Here is an 18,591-nt window from a genome sequence, read left to right on the forward strand (position 1 = left end):
TCTTTAAAAAAAGGGAAGGAGGAGGATCCGAGGAACTACAGGCCAGTCAGTCTCACCTCAATCCCTGGAAAAATCATGGAGGAGGTCCTCAAGGAATCAATTCTGAAGCACTTAGAGGAGAGGAAAGTGATCAGGAACAGTCAGCATGGATTCACCAAGGGCAAGTCATGCCTGACTAACCTAATTGCCTTCTATGAGGAGATAACTGGGTCTGTGGATGAGGGGAAAGCAGTGGATGTGTTGTTCTTTGACTTTAGCAAAGCTTTTGATATGATCTCCCACAGTATTCTTGCCAGCAAGTTAAAGAAGTATGAGCCTTGGATGACAGGACTATAAGGGGATGAAAGCTGGCTAGATCGTCGGGCTCACGGGTGTGAGATCAACGCTCCATGTCTAGTTGCAGCTGGTTTCAAGTGGAGCGCCCAAGGTCGTTCCTGGGCTGTTTTGTTCAATATCTTCATTAATGATCTGGAGGAATGGCATTGGACTGCATTTTTCAGAATTGCAGATGACACTAAACTTGAGGAGTGGTAGATACGCTCAATGGTAGGGATAGGATACAGAGGGACCTAGGACAATTAGAGGACTGGGCCAAAAGAACCTGATGAGGTTCAACAGGACAAGTGGCGAGTCCTGCACTTAGGATGGAAGATCCCATTCACTGTTACAGACTAGGGACCAAATGACTAGGAAGCAGTTCTTCAGAAAAGACCTAGGGGTTACAGTGGACGAGAAGCTGGATATGAAGTCAACAGTGTGGTCTTATTGCCAAGAGCTAACGGCATTTTGGCTGTATAAGAGGGGCATTGCAGCAGATCAAGGACATGATCATTCCCCTCTATTTGACATCGGTGAGGCCTCATCTGGAGTACTGTGTCCATTTTGGGCCCACACTACAAGGAGGATGTGGAAAAATTGGAAAAGATCCAGCGGAGGGCAACAAAAATGATTAGGGGGCTGGAGCACATGACTTGAGGAGAGGCTGAGGGAACTGGATTGTTTAGTCTGCAGAGAGAGAATGAGGGGGATTGATAGCTGCTTTCAACTACCTGAAAGGGGTTCCAAAGAGGATGGATCAGACTATTCTCAGTGGTGGCAGATGACAGAACAAGGAGTAAAGGTCTCAAGTTGCAGTGGGGAAGATTTAGGTTGGATATTAGGAAACCTTTTTCATTCAGAGAATGGTGAAGCACTGGAATGTGTTACCTAGGGAGGTGGTGGAATCTCCTTCCTTACAGGTTTTTAAGGTCAGGCTTGACAAAGCCCTGGCTGGGATGATTTAATTGGGAACTGGTCCTGCTTTGAGCAGGGGATTGGACTAGATGACCTCCTGAAGTCCCTTCCAACCCTGATATTCTATGAATCTATGATTTTATATCGATCCCCGAATGTGCTCCCATTGACTCCAGAACTCCACCAGGGTGAGCAGTGGTAGCGGAGTCGACGGGGGGAGCTGTGGTCGTCGATCCCACGCCGTGAGGATGGGAGGTAAGTCGAAATAAGATACGTTGACTTCAGCTACGCTATTCCCGTAGCTGAAGTTGCGTATCTCACATTGATCCCCCCTCCAGTGTAGACCAGGCCTGAGTGAGAGAGACAGCCTGAAGGAGCAACTCACAGAGTGTGGCTGGTCCTGTAAGAAAGCCAGGGAGAGGTTTTTGGGTCAAGGTGAAGGCTGACAAGAGTGCTCTTTGTGCTGTGAGCAAAAGAAGCTGTTTTCTGTTGCTTCCTTCTGCATTTGGAGACACAGCTTTTGTATGCTCTTTGTAAGTAAACAAATTACCTCAAATAAATACCTAAGTACCACCAATTTCTACTCTCCATTTGGTTACACACAGGGCCCCAAACTTTGTCTAATTATTCAGGCCCAAAGGGGCAACTGTAGGTTTGAAAATTTACTTACAGCTATTAGGGTTTTGGAAATAGGAGAAAAATAAGTTGCCTTATTAGTTGGGTAAACTAGGAAAAAATATGGGTAGAAATTTTTTTTAGAAAGAAAACCCTGAATTTGTTTGTTTGTTTTTGTCTCATGACCTACACTAGAAATTGTTTCTCCTACACTGATGGGAAACGTCAAAAAATGCGCTTTCAGCTAAGAAAAAAATAACATACAGAATAATGTTATTGCATGTGTAAAACAAAAGCCATATTCCATGTGTTGTAGATGGCCACAAAGTCAGCTTCTGCTTGCCTCGGCGGGTATTTGCACCCACGTGGTCACATAATCTAAACACAGTAGAAACACAATACAGCACTGTTTTGAACCTCCCAATGCTTTTCATAAAACCACTACACGTCATGCACCAAGATCACATTATATCAGCTTGGCTCAGAAAGACAGGCTCACAAAACCAGCTTCATGCATCGTGATTTGTGAAACTCAACTACTTTACGTCTGAGGAGGCATAATGATCTGTGCAAACTATCTGTATTTAGAAACCATGTGAAAAAGAAGCAACATTTTGACAGGCTATTGGGCCATTGGGAAGATGAATTGTTTATTGGTATTTTGACAAATACTAATTGCATCATTAAACATGTTAAAGTGCAGTTCTACTCTGAAACGTGATTATGTGAGGATGGCACCTTCTTCCTCAACAGATTTGCTCCCTCTGTGCGTATAGTCATTTATGCTGACTTTAGGAACCCAAATAAATATTTAATGTTCAGTTTGAGATTTACTGATGAACAGCGCTGGGTAAGAGCTAGGAATTATAATAAACCTCCTGGTGTCTCTGGTTAACAATCTGTAAAGCGGGAACAATTGCCTTATAGTTTGCCTTGCCGAAACAACAAAGCTCTGGGAGAGTGAGCTGGCTTCTTTTTTGCTTATAAGTCATCCACAGAATTGTTAAGTAGTGTTCAATTGAAAGCCCACCTGCACAGCCACTGTCTTCAAATTGTATCCACGCATACCCATATGACACCCCACTGAAGGAAGACATTGCAGAGGCGCAACAGAAAACAGCAGTTGGCTTGCAGGATCTTTGTTACTGGTGGCAATGAGCAAAACAGAAAAAACAGAGCTTGGCTTTCAAGACTGCATATGAGTTTGCAGTTAGAAAAAACTCACCGTTTAACTTATGAACAGAATCATTGACTCACAATAACTGGAAAACATCCCCATGTCATTTCCTGGAGTCAAACTATCCATTAAATTACTACATGTTCATACAATCATAGTCTCCACTTATACTGCATGCTCCATCTGAGGACCTCAACATGCTTTATAAACACTGACCCCGTCAGTGAGGCAATTATTCCCATTTTACAGATTGTTAACCAGAGACGCTGTGCGGTTTATAATAATTCCTAGCTTTTACATAGTGCTTTTCATCTGTAGATCTCAAAGTACATTACAAAGCAGTAAGAATCATTATCCCCATTTTATAGATGGAGAAACTGAGGCACCAAGAAGTAAAGTGACTTGGTTATGGTCAAATGATAAATCAGTGACAGATATGGAAGTAGAACCCAAATATCCTGACTCTTAGGATACATCTAGACTACCTGCCCTATCGGCAGGTAGCGATCGATTTATTGGGGATTGATATATCGCGTCTCATCTAGACGCGATATAGAGATCCCTAAACACGCTCCCCATCGACTCCGGAACTTCACCAGAGTGAGCGGCGGTAGCGGAGTCAATGGGGGAGGCACAGCCGTCGATCCCGTGCCGTGAGGATGAGAGGTAAGTCGAAATAAGATATGTCAACTTCAGCTACAGTGTTCCTGTAGCTGAAGTCGCGTATCTTACATCGACACCCCCTACCCCAGTGTAGACCAGGCCTCAGGCCTGTGCATTAACCAGTAGATGATGCTCCATCAAAAATTCTGATTCCTTAGCTGTACATCAGATGATGACATTACATTCTGCAGCTACAGAGTCAAAATGTCATGCAATTAAATATCAGCAGAGTAAATACTTGTTGTACTTGCCAGAAGAAATTGTTGTCTCTAAAGATACAATATTGAGTGAATTCCTATGTCTGGGTCTCAACTTCCTAGCATGAGTCCAGCTGAAGTCCCCCAGCTCGGAAAATGTTTTGGTCCCCTTGGCTGGAGACAGGTCAACCTAATTTTGAGACCAAAAGCCAGTAGCTCAGCACAATTTTGTTTCTTTTATAATGGTGATCAGTGGAGGAGCTCCCTGGCGGAACTGGAAATATTTAAGGTGGATCCAGCTCTGTGCTGCCCTTGAACTTCAATTTAGATGGCATATATTTATTCTTTAACTGATTTTCCCACTTCCTCTTTAATTCCAAAATCCCCACTGACCCAATGTGTCTTCCCACAGTGCCATTTCCTTTTATGCTTTTAGCTGCATAGTTGCAGTCAACTTTGAATTATCAGTGCATCTTTGAGTGGAGCAGTTAGTTCATTTCCATCTATTTCAGTAGACTAGGGGTGATTGGCTTCTTGGTTTCCTTCAGGTGCTGATACTCCTTTGGTGCTAGGCACATCGACACCCTCGTGTTTCACCAACAGCACTAACCGTTCAGCATGCTTTGCAGCTTTGACCTCCAAGTTTATCCTGAAGTACTGCCTTCTCTAAGTTTGGGCAACTTCTTTTGCTACAATGGAGACTGTTTTCTTGTTTTCTTTCTTTGTCTCTTCCTTTTTATATTTGACTCGAGTGATCTTCAGAAGTGAAGAGTTCTTCAAGGCTGTATTTGGGTCTTCTCCTGAACTAGAGATGCTACCAGAAGCTCTTTGGGAAGAGTTGAACACCTCAGATTTCCTGAGATCTCCAAATGTAAGTCAGGCCTGTTCTTAGCTTGGAGGACTTCAAAGGTAGCTGTCTCAGCTGTCTCAAACTGTTGCCTAGTACAACTTCCAAAATGCAGCCTTTGAATCATTGCCTGCTAGAGTGAGGTTTTGACATAGGAAGGCTTTGAGGTTTGGGATATCAGCACAGAACCACCTTAAAACACCAAGTCCTTGTATCAATGCATTTTTGAAAAAATTGACTAGGTTTTAAGTTCACAATGTTACTTTAAATGTGTTAAAAGAATTGTTCAGGGAAGCTTACAGGCAACTGCTTGCTTGATGTGAGCTTTGGACAGTACTGTTATTTACGAACTTTCATGAGCCCCCAAAATTGCAGGTCAAAAGATTAAAATCTAAGCTTAAAATGTCAACTTTCTATTTCATTTTACTACACTTTCCATTTAACTTTTTTCACTCTAATTTTTTGTTTGTTTTGTTCTCATGTCTGTGCTCAAGAACTGAAGGGCTCACATATCAAGGGAAGGTTATACTATTCACCAACTAATCTGCCATTATGATTTTTCTTTATCAACACATTTTACTCAAGCACTTTAAAGTGATCTTTTATGAAATAATAAATGTACTTGCTCACAAAAACACAAGATGGCAGTGCTCCGTTCATTAGCAAACTGTAACAGGAGAGAATAACTACTCATTCTTCTGTATAGTGAATAGGCAAAAGATTGTTAGTGACAATGAGTACTTAACCTGTTCTCAGTGTGAGATGGACAGAATATTTCCCCCTTTAGTGTGCAAGAATATGTTTAGAACCCACAGATAATACCACAGTTTTGATAAAAGGCCAAATTCCACACTGTTACCCTGAGAAATGTTTTGCTTAGCCAACTTATCTTCAGGCTGGTGAGAGAATGTGTCACTGAGTCCAGAATTTGGCCCAATTTGTAGTGTATATGTATGTTTGTATTACAATGCTTGGGTACCCACAAAATACACATACATGTATACTAAACCCTAACATTTTCCCACAGTAATGCAAAATGCACTCAGTATATTTGTTTGACCTGTGCACTCTTCTTCTCTGGCTGGCAAAACAGTGAATTTAATGACCATGTGTGTCAGTGCTGCTGTATAGTAATTGAAATGCTTTTAACATCTTTAAGGACCTGTTTTTTCCCCAAAAACCTGACTTCCCTTTTTGTATATACGTTTTTTGGGTACAATTTTGAAGGTGCGATTAATTGCATGGAAAAAATAGGCCATGTAGACACCCAGAAATCAGCGAGATGTCTACATGCCCTCCTGTGAGACTGCAGTGAATTGTGTTCACAAGTACAAACTGAAGGTGCAGAAAGGGAAGCTGTGAAGAATGACCTTTTGAGAAAGGTCTTTAGATTAGGGGTGTTTAAGACTGTCATCTTTATCAGGTCTAAAATGCTACAGTATTTCAATATGTTTCATGATATTAAAGTGTAATTTATATAGTTGTAAAACCCCTCACATTTAAAGATATGTCAGGTTTTAATTTATTGACAAAGGAGAGAGTAGAACCACATTATCCATATCCTAAAATGCCAGGATTGTCTCTCTCAAGCCGATTATGTCTGTATAGTCAGCATGAGGTAATGGGAAGCAGCCACAAACATGGTTGAGGGCTCTTTTTGTTCAGAATATCACCAGGTTGAATCATCACTGGGTTTCGCGGTCTGTTACCGTCCAACTTTTAAGTTCTCCGCCATGTTGGCTTTACTAATTATACCAATGCAATAGCAAGGCATGTACTTATGCCAGGCCAAGAGATCTAGGCCATTGTGATGTCAGTGGTAACTCAACCAATCACCACGCTTACTCTACAGCCAATTTGCATGAAATAATTTCATTGGTTGTATGGTAGATTACTTGGCCCAAGTGCCACACAAATCAACACATCTTCCGGCAAACTCCCCTCAACACAAATCAACACAATCACCTACACAACAACAACACAACAAGCACACACAATAACCCCAAACATCACTCTGAAGCATAGAATGTCTATTGTGATGGGAACAGTTACCAGCATAGCTGAGAGCTCTTTGTGTTTTGAATATCACCATGTTCAATCATCACTGGTATTCACAGTTTGTTGCCACCGAGTTTTTCAAGTTCTGAGCCATGTTAGGGTTTTTTGTTTTTTTTTAAATACATGCTACCTTATGAATTATACCCATGCAACAGCTAATAGTTTCTTTTAATCCCATACAGTTCAAGGAGAAATACATTTCTGGAAGAACATTCCAAAAATGTTCTATACATAATTCTATTATATTTATTCATTGTTAATACTTATTGATTGTTAAGCACCAATTGTCATATTGGGGGGACTGTGCCTTTAAGGGCTGAGCTTCCCATGCAGAGACTCTGCCCAGAGTATTCTGAAGCTCTCATTATGCACAACCAATTTGAACTAGACACAATAAAGCAAGCCATTTGTACAAGTACTTTAAGCACTAAGTGATCACTGAACACCATGTTTGGTGCTAGGCAGATGAAGGAAGACATAGTTGCTGTCTAAGGAGATTGCAGTCTAATGGCCTGCTCTTTCTCCCATTAAAGTCAGTCAAGTTTTGCCATTAATTTTAGTGGGAGCAGAACTGGACAGTAGGTCCTTGATGCTTTAAATACTTGTACATATGGTTGACTCTTAAGCCCAGGAGTAGTCTCATTGACTTCAATTTGTAAGTGTTTTCAGGACCGAGGTGGGGTCTATGGACCTGATATGCTGGATTTAATGGGAGTTGAATGAAGTCCTAAATCAGGTATGTTAATTTAATTCTATTTTTTCTCTGAACCATGTTTAATTTCACTGTGAATTCAAGGCAGGGCCATCATAACATGTTTACATTTTTACTGACTTTAAAGCTTTCTCCAATTGCTGCCGTTGCAGAATGGCATTTTATGAAAATTATAACACTTTACAATACCCTAAAGCCAGAGGAGTTTTCCTGAGTGTCATACCAGCTTGCTTTTTATGAGTGGAGGAACTTGGAAGAGTTTAATGCGGGGTTAAGAGAGCATAATATAGAACAGAGGAGGGAAGAATACTATCAGTGATGGCACTTGACTGGTTGTAGCCTCTGGTTCTTTGGAGTTTAATTCAATTATAAATTTATGAATTATTGGTTTAACACTGAGTGTAGAGGCATGAGAGACAATTAGAAGACTGAGTCGGTAGCAACAGGACAAATGGTCATGAAGTAGTCAGAGAGGATATGGCTAAAGTAATTATGAACACTCACAGTCCACAATCCTTGCAAAGATCATATGACACCCAGCAATGTGCAACCACTTCTGCAGAAGTTGAATTAGATTCTGCTTCATTCGAGGCTTGTTCACTGGAGGAGAGAGATGATCTTTTTACATTTTAAATTACCCTTCTTTTTTATTACTATTTATAATTTATTTTTACTGATCTAAATTCATAAAATATTATAGTTTAGAAAGCACTTTAGGAATTTGGAAGGAATATTCCAAAGGCAGAATGTCTTTTATATTACATTTCTGAATCTACATTTCAGTGGACAAATTACTTATACTATGTACTTTTTGACTACATTATAACGATTGCTCATTTAATTACCTTAAATATCATGTAGTAAAAGGACATTTATAAGGTAAATACCATGACATTAAAAGATAAAATTCCTTTCATGTAAAATAGAGTAATTTCCTAGTTGCAATGACTAAATAATCTGCAGGTATATGTAAACACATGTACATGCATACATCTGGAGTTTCAGCTGAATCACAGCCAAGAATAATCAAGCATAATGCCTAGAGATGGCCCTGAACCAAAATGTGAGAGCCAACTTTGGGGAAGTTTAGATCTATATGGGAAATGGCCATGTCTAATTATGGCCTTCAAAATGATCCTCTTCAAAACCATATGGAATTATAGAATCATAGAACCATAGGGTGAGAAGGGACCACAAGGGTCATCTCGTCCAACCCCCTGCTAAGATGCAGTGTTTGTTGTGTCTAAATCATCCAAGACAGATGGCTACCCAGTGAAGGAGTTTCCACAACTTCCCTAGGCAGTCTGTGCCATTGTCCTACTGTTCTTACAATTAGAAAGTTTTTCCTGAGATTTAATCTAAATCTGCTATGCTGTAGTTTGAACCCGTTGCCTCTTGTCCTGCCCTCTATGACAAGAGAGAACAACTTTTCTCCATCTTTTTTACAGCAGCCTTTCCAGTATTTGAAGACTGGTTTTCTGTCCCCCTCTCAGTCATCTCATTTCCAAACTAAACATATTCAGTTCCTTCACTTTGCTCATATAGCTTGCATTCCATCCCTCTGATCATCTTTGTTGCTTGCCTCTGGATCCTTTCCAGTTTCTCTACATCACGGGTCAGCAATCCCCGGCACATGGCTCGCCAGGGTAAGTAACCTGCCAGGCGGAGCCAGTTGGTTTACCTGCTGCATCGGCAGGTTTGGCTGATCGCGGCTTTCACTGGCCGCGATTTGCCATCCCAGGCCAATAGGGTGGCGGAAAGCCGCAGCCAGTACATCCCTCACCCGCGCCTCTTTCTGCCGCCCCCATTGGCCTGGGACGGCGAACCACGGCCAGTGGGAGCCGCGATCAGCTGAACCTACTGATGTGGCAGGTAAACAAAATGGCCCGACCTGCCAAGGTACTTACCCTGGCAAGCCGCATGCCAGAGGTTGCCCACCCCTGCTCTACATCCTTTCTACATTGGTGACCAAAACTGGACACCCATACTCCAGCAGAGGCCTAATCAGTGCCGAGTAGAGTGGTACTATCAACTCCCATGATTTGCATGCTATGCCTCTGTTAGTGCAATCTAAAATTGCATTTGCTTTTTTTGAAACATTGCATCGCTGACTTATGTTGAGGTTGTGATCCACCACAACTCCCCACATCCAACACCATGGAGAGCTGGATAGAACATGCTTTAGAGACTACCCCTACCTGCTTGCCCAGTCTCAAGGTTTGTGGAAGAAGGATATTAGTTAAACTATGCCCTAAAACACAGGCCCCCAAAATGCAGAAGACTGTTCGGGGAGGCACAGCTGGAGTCTGGGCCAGCCCCCATGCGGGGGTGGGGAGGGACCACTACCTAGCTCCGTTTCCAGCCTCGGCCCCCAGCGAGGGCTCTGCTCCCAGCTCCACCCCTGTCCCAAGCTGTGTCCAACCTCAGCTCCTTTACCCCTGTCAGTATCCTCCCCCCCTCCCATCGGAGCCAAGAGTCCGCTCCCGGTGCCAGCTTGGGTGGGAGAGGTGGACAGGGGTAATGCGAGGTGCAACCCTGAAAAGTTTGGGGATCACTATCCAAAAGGCTATTAGCATCTCTCCTACAGCTCTGCTGGTCCAGGCACTACAACACCCAGCACTGAACCGTAGGGTATGTCTACACTGTGGACATCCTCTTCTATTCAGGCCACCCAAATAATATGTAAAATTTACCCCTTCAGTATTCAGCTTTTCCTCCTAGCTATGACCCAGATGTGACAGTGTTAAAAAGTCCAAGACAGAGGCAACATATTACTCTCAATCTGTCACAAGGGAAGCCAGCACCATCATTCTCCACGTTTACTCATTACTTACTAAAACTTCCATTTACTTCAGTGGAAGTTTAGCTTAAGTAAGAACCAACTAAAAGTGGGCTCAGAACCTTAGGCTGAAAGGGGATACAATGAGAATGCGCTTGATTCAAGTGGATGTTATAGAAACTAACTACTTCATTATGCTATATCCTCAATAATTACTGCAAAAATTCAAAATATCAAAAGGTTTAAGTGAACATTAGGGATAATGCTTAGAAAGGTGTATCATTTACTTCCATGGGAGCTGGATTGACCCCCAAAACCTTCAGCAGTTTGGTAATAAAAACAATTCATTTTATGCTGGAGAATGGAAAACAAGCATCTGGAATAATAGAAAAATGTTTATTTGGCCTTTTTATTTTAGCTGCGCTCACTAAAAATGCCTACAAAAATAATATCTTATACAACAAAAATATCTTGTACAAAAATGCTACCAGAACTTTGACTTCTAAAGTTTTAAGAAGCAGATTGATCAGATGTTGGACGTTCATTTCTTATTTTATTCATGTGCACTCAAAAATTATTTTTTTGTTTCCTAAACAATCATCAACCTGTTATGCATATTGAGTGTAAGGAATATAGAAATATTTACAGTATAGAAGTTAAAAGATAATTGTTTTGAAATCAGCATCTACTTCTCTGTACATATTTTTCTTTAGCAATAGTTACATTTCCCAGAGCTTACTGTATCAAACGTTATTGTGTGGGACTGGCCATAGCTCACTGTAACACTATAATTAAAAACAGGACTGTCCAATATACATTCACTACACTAATGCAGTATTTACCACTTTTATACAAAATGTACTATGCACAGGATTTGGGCAGCTGAGTCATCCCCCAACGTGTCAAGGTCTAAAAGCTTATGACAGTTAAGGCCAATTTCCTCACTTAAAAAAATGTAATGACTGATTAGTAATTCACTTATTCAGATCTGAGACTAGACATCCACATTCCCACACAACATCAGAATCTTTTTTTTAAATCATAGGCAAAATTGTACAGTCAATAGGTAATATGGCTGCCTCCCACAAGCTATTCGTCTGTCTACACTGTTTTTGCAAGACAAAAGCTGGGCTACAATATCTCAGTCTACTGTAGCTATCTGTTTCATATTGTGAGATAATGCTGCTCATTTCTGCAGAGCCACAATTTTGCCTGTCAAATTAGTAATTTTTGGAACACTATATTATTGTTTTCAAATATAATACAAAAGTATAATTACATCAATGTGCAGACAAATAAACCATCCTAGTAGCTCCATTGAAGTAAACGGGGCTACTCACATCCTTCAAGTGAAATATGTGCTTAAGTATTTTGCTGCACCACCACCAAAGTTGGGAAGGAGGAGAAACTTTTGATATTATATTTAAATAAGTTCAGTTCTACTCTGAAAACTGACTACAAATGGCATTATATGTTTCCAGGTTTACTGTCTCAGGCCCAGATCCACAAAGGTACTTAGATGCCTAAACCCCAAATTTAGGCACCTTAGTCCCAGTTTTAGATGCCACTGTAATCCACAAAATCCAGCTTGGCTGCTGCCCAAAACCCTGTAGGAGCTTTTAACTTACTCAGCACATACATTTTCAGGGCAAAAGTTCCCTAGGTACCTATGGCCATGGTAGTACACTGTAGGTGTCCAGATGTCTATCTCCTGCCTAAGATCCAGAGTGATCCACAAACCATGGAAGATAGGTGCTCCTCTGCCTATCTCATCGAGGGGGCTGTATCCTGTAGGCATTCTCAAATTGACTCCTGAATTGGGTCCCTTTCAAAAGGTGGCTAGAGGAGGAAGTGGTGCTGCTGCTGCTGCCCTCCTTATAACTTTTAACCAAGTGGTCAGAGCACCTACCTGTAGGGCTGGCTCCAGGCATCTGTGGAGGAAGCATGTGCCTGGGGCAGCACATGCTAAAGGGCGGCATTCCGTCCATTCTTGGGGCAGCACAGTCCGGGCAGCTTTTTTTTTTTTGCTTAGGGTGGCAAAAATGGTAGAGCTGGCCCTGCCTACCTGGGATGCGGGAGACCCAGGTTCAATTTCTCCCTCTACCGGATGAGGAGAAAGGGATTTGAATAGAAGTCTCTCACACCTCTCAGCTCTGGGATATTCTGAGGTGGGGTTCCCTCAGTCTCTCCTGTTGAAGTGATTCCACTTTGGATTAAATAATTAAAGAGTCATTGAGCCAGAGCATATGTGAGAATGACTCGATAGCCTAGTGGCTCGGGCACCACCGGGGATGCAGAAGACCCAGGATCCAGCTCCTTGGTGCCAGTGATTCTTATTATTTATCCAAAGTGGAATAGCTTCAACAGGAGAAATTTCCCATAGCTCAATGGTTAGAGCACTCTCCTGACCCATGTATATGACCCCTTGTCAAATCCTTTTTCCTCATCAGGCAGAGGGGGGGAATTGAATCTAGGTCTCCTGCATCCCAGGTGAGTGCATTAGCCACTGCACTCAAAAACAGAAACCACTGCTTTCCACTCCTCCCCCTCTTTGCTGTGTGCAGTGAAGCAGGCACCTAACTCATTCTCACAAGAAATGACTTCGGCACTAAGCTTCCTGACTCCAGGAGAGGAGTTCCTGCTTTGAATCGCTAGCAGAGATAGGTGCCTCCTTGCAGCCTGGATTTAGGCATCTATTTCCTTGAGAGGAGCGGGACTTAGTACACACCCCTCTCGTCATCATCTCCAGAGGCTAATTTAAGTGGCTTCCGGCCTAACATGCTGGCTTTTGTGTATCGCATTCTAAGGCTCCTATCTCTCCCTGTTCATTGTATAGGGAGCATACGTGCCTAAATCAGGCTCTGTGGATCTCATTATTGTTCCAGTGATTTTTCTAGGCCCCTAAAGGTTAGGTGCTTTGACATTTAGCGTTGCTTATGCTTATGCCCCTTGTGGATCTGGGCCATGGTACTTTCCTGATCAAATTTTCTCAGTTTACAATTAAAAAGATGCGTTTTTCCTCCTAACTGCCAGCCCCACAAACTCAACCTAGGATCTTAAAGTCACGTATCATCACCAGTAAAAAGATTGTGTAATTGGTACTTGGCAATAATAGAATTCAACAGGACTAAAAGTAGTAAAAACATACATGCGTCAATTAAGTCAGCAAGTTGGAACACACACAAGGAGCCATTCTGTTGAGTAAGAGAGAGTGATTTTTCCAGCTAGAACTGCATGTTAACACATAGGTCAGATGTCTAGATATTAAAAAGTAGTTAGCCAGTCTCTTGAGAGGCATTGGTAATATACACCAGCTCCACATATTTGTAGACAATATAGTAAGCCACAGTATTACCCAAACACTTCTGTGTAGGGCTCAATTGCTCCATTGACATTTTAGTTCTGTTGAGAAGATGCTCATCAAGGAAAGCAGAAGCAGCAGCGCAACAAACCAGTGGGATTATGTGGAAAGTCAAGGAGTGGATTGTGAGGTATGAACTCTGATTAATTAAATATGGTGCAGCACTGGCTGGTACTATGCTTTAGAATCAAGCTTATCATAATATTATATATAATATAAAATATATTGAAGGGAAAATCTGACTAAAGCAAAGCTGACACTAACAACCCCTTGAAAATGCAAGTACCTGTGAACAAAAAATGACCTTTGTGTAGCTTGAGTTATTTTTTTATCCACACAATTGTCAGTAGCAGAAATGCTTTGATCCTTGCTGTTAAGGAACTTGCACCAAATTTTCAAAAGTGCTCAGCATTCACAATTAGGATGCTTCATATCATTTTTAAAAGAGATCAGATCAAACCTGTATGAAACCCAAGTTTGTAAGTGCTGCATGGGAAACAAACAAAAGTTAATTACAGTGATCTTAAAGTTAATACACTTTATCGTCTATAGGATAATTTGGTACACATGGATAGATCAGTGATATATTTTCAGTCATAAGACAGAGAAGTTTTACAATGAAGCCACGACAGCTGTTTTTGCTAAACATGATGCAGTACTGACTGGCACTATGCTTGAGAACCAAGAGATAAAATGTATGGAAGGGAAAACCTCAGTCACCCCAGAGTCGTCCTTGTTATGGGAGGAAGCTGTTTGGCAGATGGGTGACAGCTATCATTTTCACTGAAATCTGAAAAACCTATCTTAATGTGAGAGGAGGAGAAATCCTCCTCCCCTCTCCCAGTATAGGATGTGAGGAAAGGAAAATAACTAAACTGGCCTTTTAGTTTACTGAGATACAGTGTAAAATAGACTCAAAGCGACTAATATCCTCCCAATTTTGCATGGTTAGGCATTTTAACACAGTTTTTCTCATGTAAAGAAAACCAAGAAAAACAGAGCCATTATGACTTTACCCACCTACTGACAAAGCCTGAGAAGATCTTATTTCTCAGACCTTTGTCAAATTTCCAGTCTATCTAGTGGTAATTCTCTTCCTCTCTTATAAGATAAATATGTGAAGTAGTCTCAAAGGACAATAGCTTTTCATGTGTGAAAACAAATTGTGATTGCTCTCTCTCTTTGCACTCTACTCTTTAACCTTATTCTTCTGGCCACAGGAATGAAGTCTGCTCCTGGTCTTTTACATAATTTAGGAGACAGAATATATTCTGAGAAAACAAATGAATAATTGGTAGATTGTTTTGAAGGGTTCTTTGCATGTCTGTTATATACTTTTTAAGTTTGCAGCATTGTTGTAGCTGTGTTGCTCCTAGGATACTAGACAGGCAACGTGGGTGCGGTAATATCTTGTAGTGAACCAACTTCTGTTGGTGAGAGAGACAAGCTTTTGAGCAACCCAGCATCTGCACTATGGAGCTTTTATGCTTCAGGTCTAAAGAAGACTCTGTGTTGCTCGAAAGCTTCTCTCTTTCACCAACAGAAGATGGCCCAGTAAAAGATATTACCTCACTTGCCTTGTCTTGCTAATATACCTTTAAACTGATTTTAATAAGACAGATAATAGAAGAACATACACAGAGAGCATTGCAAGGTTCTTAAAAGAAATGAAAAAGAAAACCATTTTATGATGAAAATAGTGAAACTGAATATATACCGAACAAAAGGAACATTAATGCCTGAGGGCTGGGGATTCAGCAGTTGTGGAAGTTGTTAAAAAAGGGGCTCCTGCTACCGAGCTGCTCTCCATCATGTAAGCATTCATTGTGGGGAACAAATGAGCACGCAATTTTCAAAAGTCATTTTGGAAATTTTGAAGATACAGATTTCAAAAACAATTTTCTGCTAAAAAAAATCTTCTTTATACAGTAGGAAACAAACCTCTTCCCTTAACAAACAACCTCAGCCCTGATGTTGCTCCATGGTTGCTAATAATGTAAACTAAAACACTAATCCTGCACTCATCACATGATGTTTCTTTGGAACACACAAATTGCCATGCTGGATCAGTACTTTGTTACATATTCATCACCTAGGGCTTGTTCAGTTCTGTGCAAAGAAGTAGAGAAAAAAGCCTCCTCCTATCTATTAAGCTTAAGATTTCTAACAAGAAATAGACAACAACACAAGAAAATGTTGTCACAATGTTTGGGGTACAATCCAGACCAGTGAGGGGCTGTGTGATCACTTGCGCTGCATCTTGGGTGTCTTACACTGCTTTGTTGCTGTAGCTCCCAGTCTAGGATGCTCACAACCAGCCTATCAGCATGCAAGTTACACTGTGAAGTGTCTGTGTGCTAGACAGCCCTGATTCAGCAGCTCTGACCCCAGCAGCCTGTCTACAACCTCATAGGCCAACTTTGGCTTCCACCAGCCTTGGTTACAACCCACAAGGTGACCCCAACGCACTCCCAATCTTGAATTTCCCTCAAACTGTGTGCTCTGCTATGTCCAGCCCTCTCCTGCACAGTTCAGAGAAATAATAGGGTTTATTTGTTCTTCTAGAAACACAAAAGCACATCACAGCTTATTAATTTAACTGGGGGAAACACACGCTTCCATTTAAGCACAGCACCAAGTTGGCTCCTAGTAAAAATAACACAAATTTATTATCAATAGGACATAGGCTAAGTGATGCCAAGTAAAAGGGATAAAGTTAGAAAGGTGAAAGTGAAGACACATCTAAAAGTCTCACACTTAATCTAGCAAGGTACAGACTTTGTTCAAGATGATTTCTGTCACCAGTCATCTTCCCAGCCAGGGCTGACTTTCCCTCAGTTGTACTTTCCACAGAAGTACAAAATGCTGGTTTCGCTTGTATTCCCATGTGAAAGTTCCTTGACTTTCCCTGACATACCTAGTTTGCAGAAACTGTAGTCATAAATATAGTATGTATCCATAATTCTTCATGCACTCCGCAGACATACATCGCGTATGAATATTAATGAACAGCGAGTTGTTAATTTTCAAATAATACCTCACAGGACACATTGTGTACAGAGATTATTACAGGTGTCTGTAGGGTGTGAATACAGGGGTGCTTCGGCTCACAGGTGTAATGCTGTGAGTGCCCCAGGTATAAGTACAAGCCTGAAAATAGTATGTGATCATGTAATTAAAGACTGATCTTCATCATTCTGTGTGATGGGGATTGGAGGGGGATGAGAGACACTTTGCCTGTGGCTTTCACCAATGTTTGCTGACAGAAGAGGAATGGTGAGATTTAGGTTCTTGGCTTCCATCCCAAACTCTGAAGAGTAGTGTGCTCTAGAGGTCACTGACCCTTTTGCCCCATCTTTGCTTAAATCTGCCCCTTCTGCCCCATCCCTTCCAATCTGTCCCTGTCCCAGTTCTGGTTCTTCCTCTTCTCCAGCTCCTAATTCTAGTCTAACCCCCAGGCTTCTTATCGCAGTCCTAGTCCCCACTCCCTGGGACTCCTCATCTCAGTTCCAGTCTCCTTGTCTAGCTAGTCCCAATATCCCTCCCACCCCTTTCTTCTTATCTGATCTCAGTTTTTCCCTCGCCCACTGACTTCCAGTCCCCACCCTTATCCTCGTTCCTATCCCCTGCGCTGCCAATCTCCTTACCCAGCCAGTCCCAGTTTCTCTCCCCCATCTTGCCAGCTCCCAGACTCCTCCCCTCCATCCCCAAGGTTCCCTCTCCCAGTGTACTTCCTCTGCCCCTCCCTCCATGTCTAGTTCTTGTCTCCTCTGCATTTAAGCCAGGCGGTGTCATTCTCCATATTGTCTGGGCACCGCATTGAGAGCATTGAGAGCACAAGAGCAGATAAAACAGAAAAAGAACAGGAATTTCACACTTTTAATACTTATTTTCCAGTGATAGTGTGGCCAATTGCACCCCTGATCCACTAACTATCTGTACATCTTGATATTTATATTGTGCTCATCGTCATGAATTCTGAGCATTTACTAAGATCATACCTCAGAGTCCTGTCATATGAGATGAGTCCTGCCGCTGTCATACATTAGATCATATAATAATACTTCCTTACATTACAGGGCTGTTTTCAGGCTAATTTAATAATTTCTGTAAGGCCCTTTGATCACATAGGAGGACTTAAGACTTACTGTGCTTTTAGAGCAAACAAAAATGGATCTTGGGAAATAGTTATCAAATTGGAGAGTAGTAATCTTTCTGTAAAGTTCCCCATATGCTGAAGTTTTATCTTGTAAATGATGTGCATCAAACAAGTGAAAATGGCATGTGGAAATTGCTCAAAGCCGGTTTCCTGTTTTTACTTATGCATCAGATCTCTGAAAGTCATCTTATATTGGCCACCTCAACAAGATTCTAAATTATTTTAAAATGTCTGACATGTCACCATGCTACTTTTACATGCATGCAATAGTTGGTCAGAATTGAGCAAAAAACAAAACAAGACAAGACACTGGTCATTTGTACAAGCAGCTGAAACCCTGGAACCAATTAGCATTATTGCTGCATTTCTTCCTGCAAAAAATTGTTCATATTTTACTGTATTTAGCTGATTGTTCTAGCAGCAGAATCATCTTCATGGATCTACTGTATTTCCAGTTCTCGAGGACATGAATCTATTGGTTATATCAATATAGTTCCTCATGCAAAATTTGGATTGGCCTGATATCAAATGAGAGTGACTATTATTTGTTTAATATGTAGCACCATCGACGTGCATGAGACTTTACAGAACAAATCAAAAAATGGATTCCCTGACCAGAAATGCTTCCAATCTAAAGTTATTCATGAGTGTTTGCAAGATCAGGTCCCTTGTTAAGACAAGAACAACAGGTGACAACAACTCAGGCGGGAGAGCGGTAGAGAAGGACACTGCCATTATGTGGTCACTTAAGAGGGTAGTGGTTGTGTACTGTAAGCAATAGTCAACATAT

Source organism: Chelonoidis abingdonii, chromosome 1 (assembly GCF_003597395.2).
Source record: "Chelonoidis abingdonii isolate Lonesome George chromosome 1, CheloAbing_2.0, whole genome shotgun sequence".
In the NCBI taxonomy this organism is placed as follows: Eukaryota; Metazoa; Chordata; order Testudines; family Testudinidae; genus Chelonoidis; species Chelonoidis abingdonii.